A 19,105-nucleotide genomic window follows, 5' to 3' on the forward strand; every position below is an offset into this window, starting at 1 on the left:
TTTTTTTTTTTTTTGGTTGTTGCGTAAGACTATATATTACAAACATAACGTCGTAACTTTTACATCGTGAGGAACCACGCGACCCATAATACCTTTTCGGAAAGCCCCAAGAGTGTTTCTGGCAAGGCAATGGGTCTTCTTACCATTGGACCATTCCGGAGGCCGAATTTTGACGTTTGAAGGTGTTTCGGATGTTTTCCGGTGATCGCGACACAATTAGCTACGAATACCAAATTATGTTTGGATATGGTAATCTCTTGTTTTTCGCGGTTGGAAGCACGTGCAAGGTGAATAAACTGGTCCAGATATCAAGTGGGACCCACATTGAATGATCCCTTGAGTTTTCAAAAAACGATATATGCGATTGCATGATATATACTAACGGATGCGATCATAGCAGCACTAATGCACCGGATCCCATCAGAACTCCGCAGTTAAGCGTGCTTGGGCGAGAGTAGTACTAGGATGGGTGACCTCCCGGGAAGTCCTCGTGTTGCATCCCTCCCTCTTTTTTTTTTTTTTTTTTTTGGTTGTTGCGTAAGACTATATATTACAAACATAACGTCGTAACTTTTACATCGTGAGGAACCACGCGACCCATAATACCTTTTCGGAAAGCCCCAAGAGTGTTTCTGGCAAGCCAATGGGTCTTCGTACCATTGGACCATTCCGGAGGCCGAATTTTGACGTTTGAAGGTGTTTCGGATGTTTTCCGGTGATCGCGACACAATTAGCTAGGAATACCAAATTATGTTTGGATATGGTAATCTCTTGTTTTTCGCGGTTGGAAGCACGTGCAAGGTGAATAAACTGGTCCAGATATCAAGTGGGACCCACATTGAATGATCCCTTGAGTTTTGAAAAAACGATATATGCGATTGCATGATATATACTAACGGATGCGATCATACCAGCACTAATGCACCGGATCCCATCAGAACTCCGCAGTTAAGCGTGCTTGGGCGAGAGTAGTACTAGGATGGGTGACCTCCCGGGAAGTCCTCGTGTTGCATCCCTCCCTCTTTTTTTTTTTTTTTTTTTTGGTTGTTGCGTAAGACTATATATTACAAACATAACGTCGTAACTTTTACATCGTGAGGAACCACGCGACCCATAATACCTTTTCGGAAAGCCCCAAGAGTGTTTCTGGCAAGCCAATGGGTCTTCGTACCATTGGACCATTCCGGAGGCCGAATTTTGACGTTTGAAGGTGTTTTGGATGTTTTCCGGTGATCGCGACACAATTAGCTACGAATACCAAATTATGTTTGGATATGGTAATCTCTTGTTTTTCGCGGTTGGAAGCACGTGCAAGGTGAATAAACTGGTCCAGATATCAAGTGGGACCCACATTGAATGATCCCTTGAGTTTTGAAAAAACGATATATGCGATTGCATGATATATACTAACGGATGCGATCATACCAGCACTAATGCACCGGATCCCATCAGAACTCCGCAGTTAAGCGTGCTTGGGCGAGAGTAGTACTAGGATGGGTGACCTCCCGGGAAGTCCTCGTGTTGCATCCCTCCCTCTTTTTTTTTTGGTTGTTGCGTAAGACTATATATTACAAACATAACGTCGTAACTTTTACATCGTGAGGAACCACGCGACCCATAATACCTTTTCGGAAAGCCCCAAGAGTGTTTCTGGCAAGGCAATGGGTCTTCTTACCATTGGACCATTCCGGAGGCCGAATTTTGACGTTTGAAGGTGTTTCGGATGTTTTCCGGTGATCGCGACACAATTAGCTACGAATACCAAATTATGTTTGGATATGGTAATCTCTTGTTTTTCGCGGTTGGAAGCACGTGCAAGGTGAATAAACTGGTCCAGATATCAAGTGGGACCCACATTGAATGATCCCTTGAGTTTTCAAAAAACGATATATGCGATTGCATGATATATACTAACGGATGCGATCATAGCAGCACTAATGCACCGGATCCCATCAGAACTCCGCAGTTAAGCGTGCTTGGGCGAGAGTAGTACTAGGATGGGTGACCTCCCGGGAAGTCCTCGTGTTGCATCCCTCCCTCTTTTTTTTTTTTTTTTTTTTGGTTGTTGCGTAAGACTATATATTACAAACATAACGTCGTAACTTTTACATCGTGAGGAACCACGCGACCCATAATACCTTTTCGGAAAGCCCCAAGAGTGTTTCTGGCAAGCCAATGGGTCTTCGTACCATTGGACCATTCCGGAGGCCGAATTTTGACGTTTGAAGGTGTTTCGGATGTTTTCCGGTGATCGCGACACAATTAGCTACGAATACCAAATTATGTTTGGATATGGTAATCTCTTGTTTTTCGCGGTTGGAAGCACGTGCAAGGTGAATAAACTGGTCCAGATATCAAGTGGGACCCACATTGAATGATCCCTTGAGTTTTGAAAAAACGATATATGCGATTGCATGATATATACTAACGGATGCGATCATACCAGCACTAATGCACCGGATCCCATCAGAACTCCGCAGTTAAGCGTGCTTGGGCGAGAGTAGTACTAGGATGGGTGACCTCCCGGGAAGTCCTCGTGTTGCATCCCTCCCTCTTTTTTTTTTTTTTTTTTTTGGTTGTTGCGTAAGACTATATATTACAAACATAACGTCGTAACTTTTACATCGTGAGGAACCACGCGACCCATAATACCTTTTCGGAAAGCCCCAAGAGTGTTTCTGGCAAGCCAATGGGTCTTCGTACCATTGGACCATTCCGGAGGCCGAATTTTGACGTTTGAAGGTGTTTTGGATGTTTTCCGGTGATCGCGACACAATTAGCTACGAATACCAAATTATGTTTGGATATGGTAATCTCTTGTTTTTCGCGGTTGGAAGCACGTGCAAGGTGAATAAACTGGTCCAGATATCAAGTGGGACCCACATTGAATGATCCCTTGAGTTTTCAAAAAACGATATATGCGATTGCATGATATATACTAACGGATGCGATCATACCAGCACTAATGCACCGGATCCCATCAGAACTCCGCAGTTAAGCGTGCTTGGGCGAGAGTAGTACTAGGATGGGTGACCTCCCGGGAAGTCCTCGTGTTGCATCCCTCCCTCTTTTTTTTTTGGTTGTTGCGTAAGACTATATATTACAAACATAACGTCGTAACTTTTACATCGTGAGGAACCACGCGACCCATAATACCTTTTCGGAAAGCCCCAAGAGTGTTTCTGGCAAGGCAATGGGTCTTCTTACCATTGGACCATTCCGGAGGCCGAATTTTGACGTTTGAAGGTGTTTCGGATGTTTTCCGGTGATCGCGACACAATTAGCTACGAATACCAAATTATGTTTGGATATGGTAATCTCTTGTTTTTCGCGGTTGGAAGCACGTGCAAGGTGAATAAACTGGTCCAGATATCAAGTGGGACCCACATTGAATGATCCCTTGAGTTTTGAAAAAACGATATATGCGATTGCATGATATATACTAACGGATGCGATCATACCAGCACTAATGCACCGGATCCCATCAGAACTCCGCAGTTAAGCGTGCTTGGGCGAGAGTAGTACTAGGATGGGTGACCTCCCGGGAAGTCCTCGTGTTGCATCCCTCCCTCTTTTTTTTTTTTTTTTTTTTGGTTGTTGCGTAAGACTATATATTACAAACATAACGTCGTAACTTTTACATCGTGAGGAACCACGCGACCCATAATACCTTTTCGGAAAGCCCCAAGAGTGTTTCTGGCAAGGCAATGGGTCTTCTTACCATTGGACCATTCCGGAGGCCGAATTTTGACGTTTGAAGGTGTTTCGGATGTTTTCCGGTGATCGCGACACAATTAGCTACGAATACCAAATTATGTTTGGATATGGTAATCTCTTGTTTTTCGCGGTTGGAAGCACGTGCAAGGTGAATAAACTGGTCCAGATATCAAGTGGGACCCACATTGAATGATCCCTTGAGTTTTGAAAAAACGATATATGCGATTGCATGATATATACTAACGGATGCGATCATAGCAGCACTAATGCACCGGATCCCATCAGAACTCCGCAGTTAAGCGTGCTTGGGCGAGAGTAGTACTAGGATGGGTGACCTCCCGGGAAGTCCTCGTGTTGCATCCCTCCCTCTTTTTTTTTTTTTTTTTTTTGGTTGTTGCGTAAGACTATATATTACAAACATAACGTCGTAACTTTTACATCGTGAGGAACCACGCGACCCATAATACCTTTTCGGAAAGCCCCAAGAGTGTTTCTGGCAAGGCAATGGGTCTTCGTACCATTGGACCATTCCGGAGGCCGAATTTTGACGTTTGAAGGTGTTTCGGATGTTTTCCGGTGATCGCGACACAATTAGCTACGAATACCAAATTATGTTTGGATATGGTAATCTCTTGTTTTTCGCGGTTGGAAGCACGTGCAAGGTGAATAAACTGGTCCAGATATCAAGTGGGACCCACATTGAATGATCCCTTGAGTTTTGAAAAAACGATATATGCGATTGCATGATATATACTAACGGATGCGATCATACCAGCACTAATGCACCGGATCCCATCAGAACTCCGCAGTTAAGCGTGCTTGGGCGAGAGTAGTACTAGGATGGGTGACCTCCCGGGAAGTCCTCGTGTTGCATCCCTCCCTCTTTTTTTTTTTTTTTTTTTTGGTTGTTGCGTAAGACTATATATTACAAACATAACGTCGTAACTTTTACATCGTGAGGAACCACGCGACCCATAATACCTTTTCGGAAAGCCCCAAGAGTGTTTCTGGCAAGCCAATGGGTCTTCGTACCATTGGACCATTCCGGAGGCCGAATTTTGACGTTTGAAGGTGTTTTGGATGTTTTCCGGTGATCGCGACACAATTAGCTACGAATACCAAATTATGTTTGGATATGGTAATCTCTTGTTTTTCGCGGTTGGAAGCACGTGCAAGGTGAATAAACTGGTCCAGATATCAAGTGGGACCCACATTGAATGATCCCTTGAGTTTTGAAAAAACGATATATGCGATTGCATGATATATACTAACGGATGCGATCATACCAGCACTAATGCACCGGATCCCATCAGAACTCCGCAGTTAAGCGTGCTTGGGCGAGAGTAGTACTAGGATGGGTGACCTCCCGGGAAGTCCTCGTGTTGCATCCCTCCCTCTTTTTTTTTTGGTTGTTGCGTAAGACTATATATTACAAACATAACGTCGTAACTTTTACATCGTGAGGAACCACGCGACCCATAATACCTTTTCGGAAAGCCCCAAGAGTGTTTCTGGCAAGGCAATGGGTCTTCTTACCATTGGACCATTCCGGAGGCCGAATTTTGACGTTTGAAGGTGTTTCGGATGTTTTCCGGTGATCGCGACACAATTAGCTACGAATACCAAATTATGTTTGGATATGGTAATCTCTTGTTTTTCGCGGTTGGAAGCACGTGCAAGGTGAATAAACTGGTCCAGATATCAAGTGGGACCCACATTGAATGATCCCTTGAGTTTTCAAAAAACGATATATGCGATTGCATGATATATACTAACGGATGCGATCATACCAGCACTAATGCACCGGATCCCATCAGAACTCCGCAGTTAAGCGTGCTTGGGCGAGAGTAGTACTAGGATGGGTGACCTCCCGGGAAGTCCTCGTGTTGCATCCCTCCCTCTTTTTTTTTTTTTTTTTTTTTGTTGTTGCGTAAGACTATATATTACAAACATAACGTCGTAACTTTTACATCGTGAGGAACCACGCGACCCATAATACCTTTTCGGAAAGCCCCAAGAGTGTTTCTGGCAAGCCAATGGGTCTTCGTACCATTGGACCATTCCGGAGGCCGAATTTTGACGTTTGAAGGTGTTTCGGATGTTTTCCGGTGATCGCGACACAATTAGCTACGAATACCAAATTATGTTTGGATATGGTAATCTCTTGTTTTTCGCGGTTGGAAGCACGTGCAAGGTGAATAAACTGGTCCAGATATCAAGTGGGACCCACATTGAATGATCCCTTGAGTTTTGAAAAAACGATATATGCGATTGCATGATATATACTAACGGATGCGATCATACCAGCACTAATGCACCGGATCCCATCAGAACTCCGCAGTTAAGCGTGCTTGGGCGAGAGTAGTACTAGGATGGGTGACCTCCCGGGAAGTCCTCGTGTTGCATCCCTCCCTCTTTTTTTTTTTTTTTTTTTTGGTTGTTGCGTAAGACTATATATTACAAACATAACGTCGTAACTTTTACATCGTGAGGAACCACGCGACCCATAATACCTTTTCGGAAAGCCCCAAGAGTGTTTCTGGCAAGGCAATGGGTCTTCGTACCATTGGACCATTCCAGAGGCCGAATTTTGACGTTTGAAGGTGTTTCGGATGTTTTCCGGTGATCGCGACACAATTAGCTACGAATACCAAATTATGTTTGGATATGGTAATCTCTTGTTTTTCGCGGTTGGAAGCACGTGCAAGGTGAATAAACTGGTCCAGATATCAAGTGGGACCCACATTGAATGATCCCTTGAGTTTTGAAAAAACGATATATGCGATTGCATGATATATACTAACGGATGCGATCATACCAGCACTAATGCACCGGATCCCATCAGAACTCCGCAGTTAAGCGTGCTTGGGCGAGAGTAGTACTAGGATGGGTGACCTCCCGGGAAGTCCTCGTGTTGCATCCCTCCCTCTTTTTTTTTTGGTTGTTGCGTAAGACTATATATTACAAACATAACGTCGTAACTTTTACATCGTGAGGAACCACGCGACCCATAATACCTTTTCGGAAAGCCCCAAGAGTGTTTCTGGCAAGGCAATGGGTCTTCGTACCATTGGACCATTCCAGAGGCCGAATTTTGACGTTTGAAGGTGTTTCGGATGTTTTCCGGTGATCGCGACACAATTAGCTACGAATACCAAATTATGTTTGGATATGGTAATCTCTTGTTTTTCGCGGTTGGAAGCACGTGCAAGGTGAATAAACTGGTCCAGATATCAAGTGGGACCCACATTGAATGATCCCTTGAGTTTTGAAAAAACGATATATGCGATTGCATGATATATACTAACGGATGCGATCATACCAGCACTAATGCACCGGATCCCATCAGAACTCCGCAGTTAAGCGTGCTTGGGCGAGAGTAGTACTAGGATGGGTGACCTCCCGGGAAGTCCTCGTGTTGCATCCCTCCCTCTTTTTTTTTTGGTTGTTGCGTAAGACTATATATTACAAACATAACGTCGTAACTTTTACATCGTGAGGAACCACGCGACCCATAATACCTTTTCGGAAAGCCCCAAGAGTGTTTCTGGCAAGGCAATGGGTCTTCTTACCATTGGACCATTCCGGAGGCCGAATTTTGACGTTTGAAGGTGTTTCGGATGTTTTCCGGTGATCGCGACACAATTAGCTACGAATACCAAATTATGTTTGGATATGGTAATCTCTTGTTTTTCGCGGTTGGAAGCACGTGCAAGGTGAATAAACTGGTCCAGATATCAAGTGGGACCCACATTGAATGATCCCTTGAGTTTTCAAAAAACGATATATGCGATTGCATGATATATACTAACGGATGCGATCATACCAGCACTAATGCACCGGATCCCATCAGAACTCCGCAGTTAAGCGTGCTTGGGCGAGAGTAGTACTAGGATGGGTGACCTCCCGGGAAGTCCTCGTGTTGCATCCCTCCCTCTTTTTTTTTTTTTTTTTTTTGGTTGTTGCGTAAGACTATATATTACAAACATAACGTCGTAACTTTTACATCGTGAGGAACCACGCGACCCATAATACCTTTTCGGAAAGCCCCAAGAGTGTTTCTGGCAAGGCAATGGGTCTTCGTACCATTGGACCATTCCAGAGGCCGAATTTTGACGTTTGAAGGTGTTTCGGATGTTTTCCGGTGATCGCGACACAATTAGCTACGAATACCAAATTATGTTTGGATATGGTAATCTCTTGTTTTTCGCGGTTGGAAGCACGTGCAAGGTGAATAAACTGGTCCAGATATCAAGTGGGACCCACATTGAATGATCCCTTGAGTTTTGAAAAAACGATATATGCGATTGCATGATATATACTAACGGATGCGATCATACCAGCACTAATGCACCGGATCCCATCAGAACTCCGCAGTTAAGCGTGCTTGGGCGAGAGTAGTACTAGGATGGGTGACCTCCCGGGAAGTCCTCGTGTTGCATCCCTCCCTCTTTTTTTTTTGGTTGTTGCGTAAGACTATATATTACAAACATAACGTCGTAACTTTTACATCGTGAGGAACCACGCGACCCATAATACCTTTTCGGAAAGCCCCAAGAGTGTTTCTGGCAAGGCAATGGGTCTTCGTACCATTGGACCATTCCAGAGGCCGAATTTTGACGTTTGAAGGTGTTTCGGATGTTTTCCGGTGATCGCGACACAATTAGCTACGAATACCAAATTATGTTTGGATATGGTAATCTCTTGTTTTTCGCGGTTGGAAGCACGTGCAAGGTGAATAAACTGGTCCAGATATCAAGTGGGACCCACATTGAATGATCCCTTGAGTTTTCAAAAAACGATATATGCGATTGCATGATATATACTAACGGATGCGATCATACCAGCACTAATGCACCGGATCCCATCAGAACTCCGCAGTTAAGCGTGCTTGGGCGAGAGTAGTACTAGGATGGGTGACCTCCCGGGAAGTCCTCGTGTTGCATCCCTCCCTCTTTTTTTTTTTTTTTTTTTTGGTTGTTGCGTAAGACTATATATTACAAACATAACGTCGTAACTTTTACATCGTGAGGAACCACGCGACCCATAATACCTTTTCGGAAAGCCCCAAGAGTGTTTCTGGCAAGCCAATGGGTCTTCGTACCATTGGACCATTCCGGAGGCCGAATTTTGACGTTTGAAGGTGTTTCGGATGTTTTCCGGTGATCGCGACACAATTAGCTACGAATACCAAATTATGTTTGGATATGGTAATCTCTTGTTTTTCGCGGTTGGAAGCACGTGCAAGGTGAATAAACTGGTCCAGATATCAAGTGGGACCCACATTGAATGATCCCTTGAGTTTTGAAAAAACGATATATGCGATTGCATGATATATACTAACGGATGCGATCATACCAGCACTAATGCACCGGATCCCATCAGAACTCCGCAGTTAAGCGTGCTTGGGCGAGAGTAGTACTAGGATGGGTGACCTCCCGGGAAGTCCTCGTGTTGCATCCCTCCCTCTTTTTTTTTTTTTTTTTTTTGGTTGTTGCGTAAGACTATATATTACAAACATAACGTCGTAACTTTTACATCGTGAGGAACCACGCGACCCATAATACCTTTTCGGAAAGCCCCAAGAGTGTTTCTGGCAAGGCAATGGGTCTTCGTACCATTGGACCATTCCAGAGGCCGAATTTTGACGTTTGAAGGTGTTTCGGATGTTTTCCGGTGATCGCGACACAATTAGCTACGAATACCAAATTATGTTTGGATATGGTAATCTCTTGTTTTTCGCGGTTGGAAGCACGTGCAAGGTGAATAAACTGGTCCAGATATCAAGTGGGACCCACATTGAATGATCCCTTGAGTTTTGAAAAAACGATATATGCGATTGCATGATATATACTAACGGATGCGATCATACCAGCACTAATGCACCGGATCCCATCAGAACTCCGCAGTTAAGCGTGCTTGGGCGAGAGTAGTACTAGGATGGGTGACCTCCCGGGAAGTCCTCGTGTTGCATCCCTCCCTCTTTTTTTTTTGGTTGTTGCGTAAGACTATATATTACAAACATAACGTCGTAACTTTTACATCGTGAGGAACCACGCGACCCATAATACCTTTTCGGAAAGCCCCAAGAGTGTTTCTGGCAAGGCAATGGGTCTTCTTACCATTGGACCATTCCGGAGGCCGAATTTTGACGTTTGAAGGTGTTTCGGATGTTTTCCGGTGATCGCGACACAATTAGCTACGAATACCAAATTATGTTTGGATATGGTAATCTCTTGTTTTTCGCGGTTGGAAGCACGTGCAAGGTGAATAAACTGGTCCAGATATCAAGTGGGACCCACATTGAATGATCCCTTGAGTTTTCAAAAAACGATATATGCGATTGCATGATATATACTAACGGATGCGATCATACCAGCACTAATGCACCGGATCCCATCAGAACTCCGCAGTTAAGCGTGCTTGGGCGAGAGTAGTACTAGGATGGGTGACCTCCCGGGAAGTCCTCGTGTTGCATCCCTCCCTCTTTTTTTTTTTTTTTTTTTTGGTTGTTGCGTAAGACTATATATTACAAACATAACGTCGTAACTTTTACATCGTGAGGAACCACGCGACCCATAATACCTTTTCGGAAAGCCCCAAGAGTGTTTCTGGCAAGCCAATGGGTCTTCGTACCATTGGACCATTCCGGAGGCCGAATTTTGACGTTTGAAGGTGTTTCGGATGTTTTCCGGTGATCGCGACACAATTAGCTACGAATACCAAATTATGTTTGGATATGGTAATCTCTTGTTTTTCGCGGTTGGAAGCACGTGCAAGGTGAATAAACTGGTCCAGATATCAAGTGGGACCCACATTGAATGATCCCTTGAGTTTTGAAAAAACGATATATGCGATTGCATGATATATACTAACGGATGCGATCATACCAGCACTAATGCACCGGATCCCATCAGAACTCCGCAGTTAAGCGTGCTTGGGCGAGAGTAGTACTAGGATGGGTGACCTCCCGGGAAGTCCTCGTGTTGCATCCCTCCCTCTTTTTTTTTTTTTTTTTTTTGGTTGTTGCGTAAGACTATATATTACAAACATAACGTCGTAACTTTTACATCGTGAGGAACCACGCGACCCATAATACCTTTTCGGAAAGCCCCAAGAGTGTTTCTGGCAAGGCAATGGGTCTTCGTACCATTGGACCATTCCAGAGGCCGAATTTTGACGTTTGAAGGTGTTTCGGATGTTTTCCGGTGATCGCGACACAATTAGCTACGAATACCAAATTATGTTTGGATATGGTAATCTCTTGTTTTTCGCGGTTGGAAGCACGTGCAAGGTGAATAAACTGGTCCAGATATCAAGTGGGACCCACATTGAATGATCCCTTGAGTTTTGAAAAAACGATATATGCGATTGCATGATATATACTAACGGATGCGATCATACCAGCACTAATGCACCGGATCCCATCAGAACTCCGCAGTTAAGCGTGCTTGGGCGAGAGTAGTACTAGGATGGGTGACCTCCCGGGAAGTCCTCGTGTTGCATCCCTCCCTCTTTTTTTTTTGGTTGTTGCGTAAGACTATATATTACAAACATAACGTCGTAACTTTTACATCGTGAGGAACCACGCGACCCATAATACCTTTTCGGAAAGCCCCAAGAGTGTTTCTGGCAAGGCAATGGGTCTTCTTACCATTGGACCATTCCGGAGGCCGAATTTTGACGTTTGAAGGTGTTTCGGATGTTTTCCGGTGATCGCGACACAATTAGCTACGAATACCAAATTATGTTTGGATATGGTAATCTCTTGTTTTTCGCGGTTGGAAGCACGTGCAAGGTGAATAAACTGGTCCAGATATCAAGTGGGACCCACATTGAATGATCCCTTGAGTTTTCAAAAAACGATATATGCGATTGCATGATATATACTAACGGATGCGATCATACCAGCACTAATGCACCGGATCCCATCAGAACTCCGCAGTTAAGCGTGCTTGGGCGAGAGTAGTACTAGGATGGGTGACCTCCCGGGAAGTCCTCGTGTTGCATCCCTCCCTCTTTTTTTTTTGGTTGTTGCGTAAGACTATATATTACAAACATAACGTCGTAACTTTTACATCGTGAGGAACCACGCGACCCATAATACCTTTTCGGAAAGCCCCAAGAGTGTTTCTGGCAAGGCAATGGGTCTTCGTACCATTGGACCATTCCAGAGGCCGAATTTTGACGTTTGAAGGTGTTTCGGATGTTTTCCGGTGATCGCGACACAATTAGCTACGAATACCAAATTATGTTTGGATATGGTAATCTCTTGTTTTTCGCGGTTGGAAGCACGTGCAAGGTGAATAAACTGGTCCAGATATCAAGTGGGACCCACATTGAATGATCCCTTGAGTTTTCAAAAAACGATATATGCGATTGCATGATATATACTAACGGATGCGATCATACCAGCACTAATGCACCGGATCCCATCAGAACTCCGCAGTTAAGCGTGCTTGGGCGAGAGTAGTACTAGGATGGGTGACCTCCCGGGAAGTCCTCGTGTTGCATCCCTCCCTCTTTTTTTTTTTTTTTTTTTTGGTTGTTGCGTAAGACTATATATTACAAACATAACGTCGTAACTTTTACATCGTGAGGAACCACGCGACCCATAATACCTTTTCGGAAAGCCCCAAGAGTGTTTCTGGCAAGCCAATGGGTCTTCGTACCATTGGACCATTCCGGAGGCCGAATTTTGACGTTTGAAGGTGTTTCGGATGTTTTCCGGTGATCGCGACACAATTAGCTACGAATACCAAATTATGTTTGGATATGGTAATCTCTTATTTTTCGCGGTTGGAAGCACGTGCAAGGTGAATAAACTGGTCCAGATATCAAGTGGGACCCACATTGAATGATCCCTTGAGTTTTGAAAAAACGATATATGCGATTGCATGATATATACTAACGGATGCGATCATACCAGCACTAATGCACCGGATCCCATCAGAACTCCGCAGTTAAGCGTGCTTGGGCGAGAGTAGTACTAGGATGGGTGACCTCCCGGGAAGTCCTCGTGTTGCATCCCTCCCTCTTTTTTTTTTGGTTGTTGCGTAAGACTATATATTACAAACATAACGTCGTAACTTTTACATCGTGAGGAACCACGCGACCCATAATACCTTTTCGGAAAGCCCCAAGAGTGTTTCTGGCAAGGCAATGGGTCTTCGTACCATTGGACCATTCCAGAGGCCGAATTTTGACGTTTGAAGGTGTTTCGGATGTTTTCCGGTGATCGCGACACAATTAGCTACGAATACCAAATTATGTTTGGATATGGTAATCTCTTGTTTTTCGCGGTTGGAAGCACGTGCAAGGTGAATAAACTGGTCCAGATATCAAGTGGGACCCACATTGAATGATCCCTTGAGTTTTGAAAAAACGATATATGCGATTGCATGATATATACTAACGGATGCGATCATACCAGCACTAATGCACCGGATCCCATCAGAACTCCGCAGTTAAGCGTGCTTGGGCGAGAGTAGTACTAGGATGGGTGACCTCCCGGGAAGTCCTCGTGTTGCATCCCTCCCTCTTTTTTTTTTGGTTGTTGCGTAAGACTATATATTACAAACATAACGTCGTAACTTTTACATCGTGAGGAACCACGCGACCCATAATACCTTTTCGGAAAGCCCCAAGAGTGTTTCTGGCAAGGCAATGGGTCTTCTTACCATTGGACCATTCCGGAGGCCGAATTTTGACGTTTGAAGGTGTTTCGGATGTTTTCCGGTGATCGCGACACAATTAGCTACGAATACCAAATTATGTTTGGATATGGTAATCTCTTGTTTTTCGCGGTTGGAAGCACGTGCAAGGTGAATAAACTGGTCCAGATATCAAGTGGGACCCACATTGAATGATCCCTTGAGTTTTCAAAAAACGATATATGCGATTGCATGATATATACTAACGGATGCGATCATACCAGCACTAATGCACCGGATCCCATCAGAACTCCGCAGTTAAGCGTGCTTGGGCGAGAGTAGTACTAGGATGGGTGACCTCCCGGGAAGTCCTCGTGTTGCATCCCTCCCTCTTTTTTTTTTGGTTGTTGCGTAAGACTATATATTACAAACATAACGTCGTAACTTTTACATCGTGAGGAACCACGCGACCCATAATACCTTTTCGGAAAGCCCCAAGAGTGTTTCTGGCAAGGCAATGGGTCTTCGTACCATTGGACCATTCCAGAGGCCGAATTTTGACGTTTGAAGGTGTTTCGGATGTTTTCCGGTGATCGCGACACAATTAGCTACGAATACCAAATTATGTTTGGATATGGTAATCTCTTGTTTTTCGCGGTTGGAAGCACGTGCAAGGTGAATAAACTGGTCCAGATATCAAGTGGGACCCACATTGAATGATCCCTTGAGTTTTCAAAAAACGATATATGCGATTGCATGATATATACTAACGGATGCGATCATACCAGCACTAATGCACCGGATCCCATCAGAACTCCGCAGTTAAGCGTGCTTGGGCGAGAGTAGTACTAGGATGGGTGACCTCCCGGGAAGTCCTCGTGTTGCATCCCTCCCTCTTTTTTTTTTTTTTTTTTTTGGTTGTTGCGTAAGACTATATATTACAAACATAACGTCGTAACTTTTACATCGTGAGGAACCACGCGACCCATAATACCTTTTCGGAAAGCCCCAAGAGTGTTTCTGGCAAGCCAATGGGTCTTCGTACCATTGGACCATTCCGGAGGCCGAATTTTGACGTTTGAAGGTGTTTCGGATGTTTTCCGGTGATCGCGACACAATTAGCTACGAATACCAAATTATGTTTGGATATGGTAATCTCTTATTTTTCGCGGTTGGAAGCACGTGCAAGGTGAATAAACTGGTCCAGATATCAAGTGGGACCCACATTGAATGATCCCTTGAGTTTTGAAAAAACGATATATGCGATTGCATGATATATACTAACGGATGCGATCATACCAGCACTAATGCACCGGATCCCATCAGAACTCCGCAGTTAAGCGTGCTTGGGCGAGAGTAGTACTAGGATGGGTGACCTCCCGGGAAGTCCTCGTGTTGCATCCCTCCCTCTTTTTTTTTTTTTTTTTTTTGGTTGTTGCGTAAGACTATATATTACAAACATAACGTCGTAACTTTTACATCGTGAGGAACCACGCGACCCATAATACCTTTTCGGAAAGCCCCAAGAGTGTTTCTGGCAAGGCAATGGGTCTTCGTACCATTGGACCATTCCGGAGGCCGAATTTTGACGTTTGAAGGTGTTTCGGATGTTTTCCGGTGATCGCGACACAATTAGCTACGAATACCAAATTATGTTTGGATATGGTAATCTCTTGTTTTTCGCGGTTGGAAGCACGTGCAAGGTGAATAAACTGGTCCAGATATCAAGTGGGACCCACATTGAATGATCCCTTGAGTTTTCAAAAAACGATATATGCGATTGCATGATATATACTAACGGATGCGATCATACCAACACTAATGCACCGGATCCCATCAGAACTCCGCAGTTAAGCGTGCTTGGGCGAGAGTAGTACTAGGATGGGTGACCTCCCGGGAAGTCCTCGTGTTGCATCCCTCCCTCTTTTTTTTTTTTTTTTTTTTGGTTGTTGCGTAAGACTATATATTACAAACATAACGTCGTAACTTTTACATCGTGAGGAACCACGCGACCCATAATACCTTTTCGGAAAGCCCCAAGAGTGTTTCTGGCAAGGCAATGGGTCTTCTTACCATTGGACCATTCCGGAGGCCGAATTTTGACGTTTGAAGGTGTTTCGGATGTTTTCCGGTGATCGCGACACAATTAGCTACGAATACCAAATTATGTTTGGATATGGTAATCTCTTGTTTTTCGCGGTTGGAAGCACGTGCAAGGTGAATAAACTGGTCCAGATATCAAGTGGGACCCACATTGAATGATCCCTTGAGTTTTGAAAAAACGATATATGCGATTGCATGATATATACTAACGGATGCGATCATACCAGCACTAATGCACCGGATCCCATCAGAACTCCGCAGTTAAGCGTGCTTGGGCGAGAGTAGTACTAGGATGGGTGACCTCCTGGGAAGTCCTCGTGTTGCATCCCTCCCTCTTTTTTTTTTTTTTTTTTTTGGTTGTTGCGTAAGACTATATATTACAAACATAACGTCGTAACTTTTACATCGTGAGGAACCACGCGACCCATAATACCTTTTCGGAAAGCCCCAAGAGTGTTTCTGGCAAGCCAATGGGTCTTCGTACCATTGGACCATTCCGGAGGCCGAATTTTGACGTTTGAAGGTGTTTCGGATGTTTTCCGGTGATCGCGACACAATTAGCTACGAATACCAAATTATGTTTGGATATGGTAATCTCTTGTTTTTCGCGGTTGGAAGCACGTGCAAGGTGAATAAACTGGTCCAGATATCAAGTGGGACCCACATTGAATGATCCCTTGAGTTTTCAAAAAACGATATATGCGATTGCATGATATATACTAACGGATGCGATCATACCAGCACTAATGCACCGGATCCCATCAGAACTCTGCAGTTAAGCGTGCTTGGGCGAGAGTAGTACTAGGATGGGTGACCTCCCGGGAAGTCCTCGTGTTGCATCCCTCCCTCTTTTTTTTTTGGTTGTTGCGTAAGACTATATATTACAAACATAACGTCGTAACTTTTACATCGTGAGGAACCACGCGACCCATAATACCTTTTCGGAAAGCCCCAAGAGTGTTTCTGGCAAGGCAATGGGTCTTCTTACCATTGGACCATTCCGGAGGCCGAATTTTGACGTTTGAAGGTGTTTCGGATGTTTTCCGGTGATCGCGACACAATTAGCTACGAATACCAAATTATGTTTGGATATGGTAATCTCTTGTTTTTCGCGGTTGGAAGCACGTGCAAGGTGAATAAACTGGTCCAGATATCAAGTGGGACCCACATTGAATGATCCCTTGAGTTTTGAAAAAACGATATATGCGATTGCATGATATATACTAACGGATGCGATCATACCAGCACTAATGCACCGGATCCCATCAGAACTCCGCAGTTAAGCGTGCTTGGGCGAGAGTAGTACTAGGATGGGTGACCTCCCGGGAAGTCCTCGTGTTGCATCCCTCCCTCTTTTTTTTTTTTTTTTTTTTGGTTGTTGCGTAAGACTATATATTACAAACATAACGTCGTAACTTTTACATCGTGAGGAACCACGCGACCCATAATACCTTTTCGGAAAGCCCCAAGAGTGTTTCTGGCAAGGCAATGGGTCTTCTTACCATTGGAACATTCCGGAGGCCGAATTTTGACGTTTGAAGGTGTTTCGGATGTTTTCCGGTGATCGCGACACAATTAGCTACGAATACCAAATTATGTTTGGATATGGTAATCTCTTGTTTTTCGCGGTTGGAAGCACGTGCAAGGTGAATAAACTGGTCCAGATATCAAGTGGGACCCACATTGAATGATCCCTTGAGTTTTCAAAAAACGATATATGCGATTGCATGATATATACTAACGGATGCGATCATACCAGCACTAATGCACCGGATCCCATCAGAACTCCGCAGTTAAGCGTGCTTGGGCGAGAGTAGTACTAGGATGGGTGACCTCCTGGGAAGTCCTCGTGTTGCATCCCTCCCTCTTTTTTTTTTTTTTTTTTTTGGTTGTTGCGTAAGACTATATATTACAAACATAACGTCGTAACTTTTACATCGTGAGGAACCACGCGACCCATAATACCTTTTCGGAAAGCCCCAAGAGTGTTTCTGGCAAGCCAATGGGTCTTCGTACCATTGGACCATTCCGGAGGCCGAATTTTGACGTTTGAAGGTGTTTCGGATGTTTTCCGGTGATCGCGACACAATTAGCTACGAATACCAAATTATGTTTGGATATGGTAATCTCTTGTTTTTCGCGGTTGGAAGCACGTGCAAGGTGAATAAACTGGTCCAGATATCAAGTGGGACCCACATTGAATGATCCCTTGAGTTTTCAAAAAACGATATATGCGATTGCATGATATATACTAACGGATGCGATCATACCAGCACTAATGCACCGGATCCCATCAGAACTCTGCAGTTAAGCGTGCTTGGGCGAGAGTAGTACTAGGATGGGTGACCTCCCGGGAAGTCCTCGTGTTGCATCCCTCCCTCTTTTTTTTTTGGTTGTTGCGTAAGACTATATATTACAAACATAACGTCGTAACTTTTACATCGTGAGGAACCACGCGACCCATAATACCTTTTCGGAAAGCCCCAAGAGTGTTTCTGGCAAGGCAATGGGTCTTCTTACCATTGGACCATTCCGGAGGCCGAATTTTGACGTTTGAAGGTGTTTCGGATGTTTTCCGGTGATCGCGACACAATTAGCTACGAATACCAAATTATGTTTGGATATGGTAATCTCTTGTTTTTCGCGGTTGGAAGCACGTGCAAGGTGAATAAACTGGTCCAGATATCAAGTGGGACCCACATTGAATGATCCCTTGAGTTTTGAAAAAACGATATATGCGATTGCATGATATATACTAACGGATGCGATCATACCAGCACTAATGCACCGGATCCCATCAGAACTCCGCAGTTAAGCGTGCTTGGGCGAGAGTAGTACTAGGATGGGTGACCTCCCGGGAAGTCCTCGTGTTGCATCCCTCCCTCTTTTTTTTTTTTTTTTTTTTGGTTGTTGCGTAAGACTATATATTACAAACATAACGTCGTAACTTTTACATCGTGAGGAACCACGCGACCCATAATACCTTTTCGGAAAGCCCCAAGAGTGTTTCTGGCAAGCCAATGGGTCTTCGTACCATTGGACCATTCCGGAGGCCGAATTTTGACGTTTGAAGGTGTTTCGGATGTTTTCCGGTGATCGCGACACAATTAGCTACGAATACCAAATTATGTTTGGATATGGTAATCTCTTGTTTTTCGCGGTTGGAAGCACGTGCAAGGTGAATAAACTGGTCCAGATATCAAGTGGGACCCACATTGAATGATCCCTTGAGTTTTCAAAAAACGATATATGCGATTGCATGATATATACTAACGGATGCGATCATACCAGCACTAATGCACCGGATCCCATCAGAACTCCGCAGTTAAGCGTGCTTGGGCGAGAGTAGTACTAGGATGGGTGACCTCCCGGGAAGTCCTCGTGTTGCATCCCTCCCTCTTTTTTTTTTTTTTTTTTTTGGTTGTTGCGTAAGACTATATATTACAAACATAACGTCGTAACTTTTACATCGTGAGGAACCACGCGACCCATAATACCTTTTCGGAAAGCCCCAAGAGTGTTTCTGGCAAGGCAATGGGTCTTCTTACCATTGGACCATTCCGGAGGCCGAATTTTGACGTTTGAAGGTGTTTCGGATGTTTTCCGGTGATCGCGACACAATTAGCTACGAA

The 19,105-nt window shown here is 44.3% G+C and overlaps 37 non-coding genes across 37 annotated transcripts; all 37 read left to right on the top strand.

Moving 5' to 3' along the window:
- Nucleotides 1-383: 383 nt before the first annotated feature.
- Nucleotides 384-502, top strand: LOC147937008 (5S ribosomal RNA). The gene has a single exon (XR_015569540.1). It is a non-coding gene; the product is annotated as a 5S ribosomal RNA (ribosomal RNA).
- A 395-nt stretch (nucleotides 503-897) lies between these two features.
- Nucleotides 898-1,016, top strand: LOC147937009 (5S ribosomal RNA). Its single transcript, XR_015569902.1, has one exon. It is a non-coding gene; the product is annotated as a 5S ribosomal RNA (ribosomal RNA).
- Nucleotides 1,017-1,411: 395 nt separating this feature from the next.
- On the top strand, nucleotides 1,412-1,530 carry LOC147937010 (5S ribosomal RNA). Its single transcript, XR_015569903.1, has one exon. It is a non-coding gene; the product is annotated as a 5S ribosomal RNA (ribosomal RNA).
- Nucleotides 1,531-1,915: 385 nt separating this feature from the next.
- On the top strand, nucleotides 1,916-2,034 carry LOC147937011 (5S ribosomal RNA). The gene has a single exon (XR_015569541.1). It is a non-coding gene; the product is annotated as a 5S ribosomal RNA (ribosomal RNA).
- A 395-nt stretch (nucleotides 2,035-2,429) lies between these two features.
- Nucleotides 2,430-2,548, top strand: LOC147937012 (5S ribosomal RNA). Its single transcript, XR_015569904.1, has one exon. It is a non-coding gene; the product is annotated as a 5S ribosomal RNA (ribosomal RNA).
- A 395-nt stretch (nucleotides 2,549-2,943) lies between these two features.
- Nucleotides 2,944-3,062, top strand: LOC147937013 (5S ribosomal RNA). The gene has a single exon (XR_015569905.1). It is a non-coding gene; the product is annotated as a 5S ribosomal RNA (ribosomal RNA).
- A 385-nt stretch (nucleotides 3,063-3,447) lies between these two features.
- On the top strand, nucleotides 3,448-3,566 carry LOC147937014 (5S ribosomal RNA). Its single transcript, XR_015569906.1, has one exon. It is a non-coding gene; the product is annotated as a 5S ribosomal RNA (ribosomal RNA).
- Nucleotides 3,567-3,961: 395 nt separating this feature from the next.
- On the top strand, nucleotides 3,962-4,080 carry LOC147937015 (5S ribosomal RNA). The gene has a single exon (XR_015569542.1). It is a non-coding gene; the product is annotated as a 5S ribosomal RNA (ribosomal RNA).
- A 395-nt stretch (nucleotides 4,081-4,475) lies between these two features.
- On the top strand, nucleotides 4,476-4,594 carry LOC147937016 (5S ribosomal RNA). Its single transcript, XR_015569907.1, has one exon. It is a non-coding gene; the product is annotated as a 5S ribosomal RNA (ribosomal RNA).
- Nucleotides 4,595-4,989: 395 nt separating this feature from the next.
- Nucleotides 4,990-5,108, top strand: LOC147937017 (5S ribosomal RNA). Its single transcript, XR_015569909.1, has one exon. It is a non-coding gene; the product is annotated as a 5S ribosomal RNA (ribosomal RNA).
- Nucleotides 5,109-5,493: 385 nt separating this feature from the next.
- Nucleotides 5,494-5,612, top strand: LOC147937018 (5S ribosomal RNA). The gene has a single exon (XR_015569910.1). It is a non-coding gene; the product is annotated as a 5S ribosomal RNA (ribosomal RNA).
- Nucleotides 5,613-6,007: 395 nt separating this feature from the next.
- LOC147937019 (5S ribosomal RNA) lies at nucleotides 6,008-6,126 on the top strand. Its single transcript, XR_015569911.1, has one exon. It is a non-coding gene; the product is annotated as a 5S ribosomal RNA (ribosomal RNA).
- A 395-nt stretch (nucleotides 6,127-6,521) lies between these two features.
- Nucleotides 6,522-6,640, top strand: LOC147937020 (5S ribosomal RNA). The gene has a single exon (XR_015569912.1). It is a non-coding gene; the product is annotated as a 5S ribosomal RNA (ribosomal RNA).
- Nucleotides 6,641-7,025: 385 nt separating this feature from the next.
- Nucleotides 7,026-7,144, top strand: LOC147937021 (5S ribosomal RNA). The gene has a single exon (XR_015569913.1). It is a non-coding gene; the product is annotated as a 5S ribosomal RNA (ribosomal RNA).
- Nucleotides 7,145-7,529: 385 nt separating this feature from the next.
- On the top strand, nucleotides 7,530-7,648 carry LOC147937022 (5S ribosomal RNA). Its single transcript, XR_015569914.1, has one exon. It is a non-coding gene; the product is annotated as a 5S ribosomal RNA (ribosomal RNA).
- A 395-nt stretch (nucleotides 7,649-8,043) lies between these two features.
- Nucleotides 8,044-8,162, top strand: LOC147937023 (5S ribosomal RNA). Its single transcript, XR_015569915.1, has one exon. It is a non-coding gene; the product is annotated as a 5S ribosomal RNA (ribosomal RNA).
- A 385-nt stretch (nucleotides 8,163-8,547) lies between these two features.
- LOC147937024 (5S ribosomal RNA) lies at nucleotides 8,548-8,666 on the top strand. Its single transcript, XR_015569916.1, has one exon. It is a non-coding gene; the product is annotated as a 5S ribosomal RNA (ribosomal RNA).
- A 395-nt stretch (nucleotides 8,667-9,061) lies between these two features.
- On the top strand, nucleotides 9,062-9,180 carry LOC147937025 (5S ribosomal RNA). The gene has a single exon (XR_015569917.1). It is a non-coding gene; the product is annotated as a 5S ribosomal RNA (ribosomal RNA).
- A 395-nt stretch (nucleotides 9,181-9,575) lies between these two features.
- Nucleotides 9,576-9,694, top strand: LOC147937026 (5S ribosomal RNA). Its single transcript, XR_015569918.1, has one exon. It is a non-coding gene; the product is annotated as a 5S ribosomal RNA (ribosomal RNA).
- Nucleotides 9,695-10,079: 385 nt separating this feature from the next.
- LOC147937027 (5S ribosomal RNA) lies at nucleotides 10,080-10,198 on the top strand. Its single transcript, XR_015569920.1, has one exon. It is a non-coding gene; the product is annotated as a 5S ribosomal RNA (ribosomal RNA).
- Nucleotides 10,199-10,593: 395 nt separating this feature from the next.
- On the top strand, nucleotides 10,594-10,712 carry LOC147937028 (5S ribosomal RNA). The gene has a single exon (XR_015569921.1). It is a non-coding gene; the product is annotated as a 5S ribosomal RNA (ribosomal RNA).
- A 395-nt stretch (nucleotides 10,713-11,107) lies between these two features.
- Nucleotides 11,108-11,226, top strand: LOC147937029 (5S ribosomal RNA). The gene has a single exon (XR_015569922.1). It is a non-coding gene; the product is annotated as a 5S ribosomal RNA (ribosomal RNA).
- A 385-nt stretch (nucleotides 11,227-11,611) lies between these two features.
- LOC147937030 (5S ribosomal RNA) lies at nucleotides 11,612-11,730 on the top strand. The gene has a single exon (XR_015569923.1). It is a non-coding gene; the product is annotated as a 5S ribosomal RNA (ribosomal RNA).
- A 385-nt stretch (nucleotides 11,731-12,115) lies between these two features.
- Nucleotides 12,116-12,234, top strand: LOC147937031 (5S ribosomal RNA). The gene has a single exon (XR_015569924.1). It is a non-coding gene; the product is annotated as a 5S ribosomal RNA (ribosomal RNA).
- Nucleotides 12,235-12,629: 395 nt separating this feature from the next.
- Nucleotides 12,630-12,748, top strand: LOC147937032 (5S ribosomal RNA). The gene has a single exon (XR_015569925.1). It is a non-coding gene; the product is annotated as a 5S ribosomal RNA (ribosomal RNA).
- A 385-nt stretch (nucleotides 12,749-13,133) lies between these two features.
- LOC147937033 (5S ribosomal RNA) lies at nucleotides 13,134-13,252 on the top strand. The gene has a single exon (XR_015569926.1). It is a non-coding gene; the product is annotated as a 5S ribosomal RNA (ribosomal RNA).
- A 385-nt stretch (nucleotides 13,253-13,637) lies between these two features.
- LOC147937034 (5S ribosomal RNA) lies at nucleotides 13,638-13,756 on the top strand. Its single transcript, XR_015569927.1, has one exon. It is a non-coding gene; the product is annotated as a 5S ribosomal RNA (ribosomal RNA).
- A 385-nt stretch (nucleotides 13,757-14,141) lies between these two features.
- Nucleotides 14,142-14,260, top strand: LOC147937035 (5S ribosomal RNA). The gene has a single exon (XR_015569928.1). It is a non-coding gene; the product is annotated as a 5S ribosomal RNA (ribosomal RNA).
- A 395-nt stretch (nucleotides 14,261-14,655) lies between these two features.
- LOC147937036 (5S ribosomal RNA) lies at nucleotides 14,656-14,774 on the top strand. The gene has a single exon (XR_015569929.1). It is a non-coding gene; the product is annotated as a 5S ribosomal RNA (ribosomal RNA).
- Nucleotides 14,775-15,169: 395 nt separating this feature from the next.
- On the top strand, nucleotides 15,170-15,288 carry LOC147937037 (5S ribosomal RNA). Its single transcript, XR_015569389.1, has one exon. It is a non-coding gene; the product is annotated as a 5S ribosomal RNA (ribosomal RNA).
- Nucleotides 15,289-15,683: 395 nt separating this feature from the next.
- Nucleotides 15,684-15,802, top strand: LOC147937038 (5S ribosomal RNA). The gene has a single exon (XR_015569852.1). It is a non-coding gene; the product is annotated as a 5S ribosomal RNA (ribosomal RNA).
- Nucleotides 15,803-16,197: 395 nt separating this feature from the next.
- Nucleotides 16,198-16,316, top strand: LOC147937039 (5S ribosomal RNA). Its single transcript, XR_015569352.1, has one exon. It is a non-coding gene; the product is annotated as a 5S ribosomal RNA (ribosomal RNA).
- Nucleotides 16,317-16,701: 385 nt separating this feature from the next.
- On the top strand, nucleotides 16,702-16,820 carry LOC147937040 (5S ribosomal RNA). The gene has a single exon (XR_015569931.1). It is a non-coding gene; the product is annotated as a 5S ribosomal RNA (ribosomal RNA).
- Nucleotides 16,821-17,215: 395 nt separating this feature from the next.
- Nucleotides 17,216-17,334, top strand: LOC147937041 (5S ribosomal RNA). The gene has a single exon (XR_015569863.1). It is a non-coding gene; the product is annotated as a 5S ribosomal RNA (ribosomal RNA).
- Nucleotides 17,335-17,729: 395 nt separating this feature from the next.
- Nucleotides 17,730-17,848, top strand: LOC147937042 (5S ribosomal RNA). The gene has a single exon (XR_015569353.1). It is a non-coding gene; the product is annotated as a 5S ribosomal RNA (ribosomal RNA).
- Nucleotides 17,849-18,233: 385 nt separating this feature from the next.
- LOC147937043 (5S ribosomal RNA) lies at nucleotides 18,234-18,352 on the top strand. Its single transcript, XR_015569932.1, has one exon. It is a non-coding gene; the product is annotated as a 5S ribosomal RNA (ribosomal RNA).
- A 395-nt stretch (nucleotides 18,353-18,747) lies between these two features.
- Nucleotides 18,748-18,866, top strand: LOC147937044 (5S ribosomal RNA). Its single transcript, XR_015569933.1, has one exon. It is a non-coding gene; the product is annotated as a 5S ribosomal RNA (ribosomal RNA).
- Nucleotides 18,867-19,105: the final 239 nt, after the last annotated feature.

This window comes from Camelina sativa, chromosome 10 (genome assembly GCF_030686135.1).
Source record: "Camelina sativa cultivar CO46 ecotype springtype chromosome 10, ASM3068613v1".
NCBI classification, from domain to species: Eukaryota; Viridiplantae; Streptophyta; class Magnoliopsida; order Brassicales; family Brassicaceae; genus Camelina; species Camelina sativa.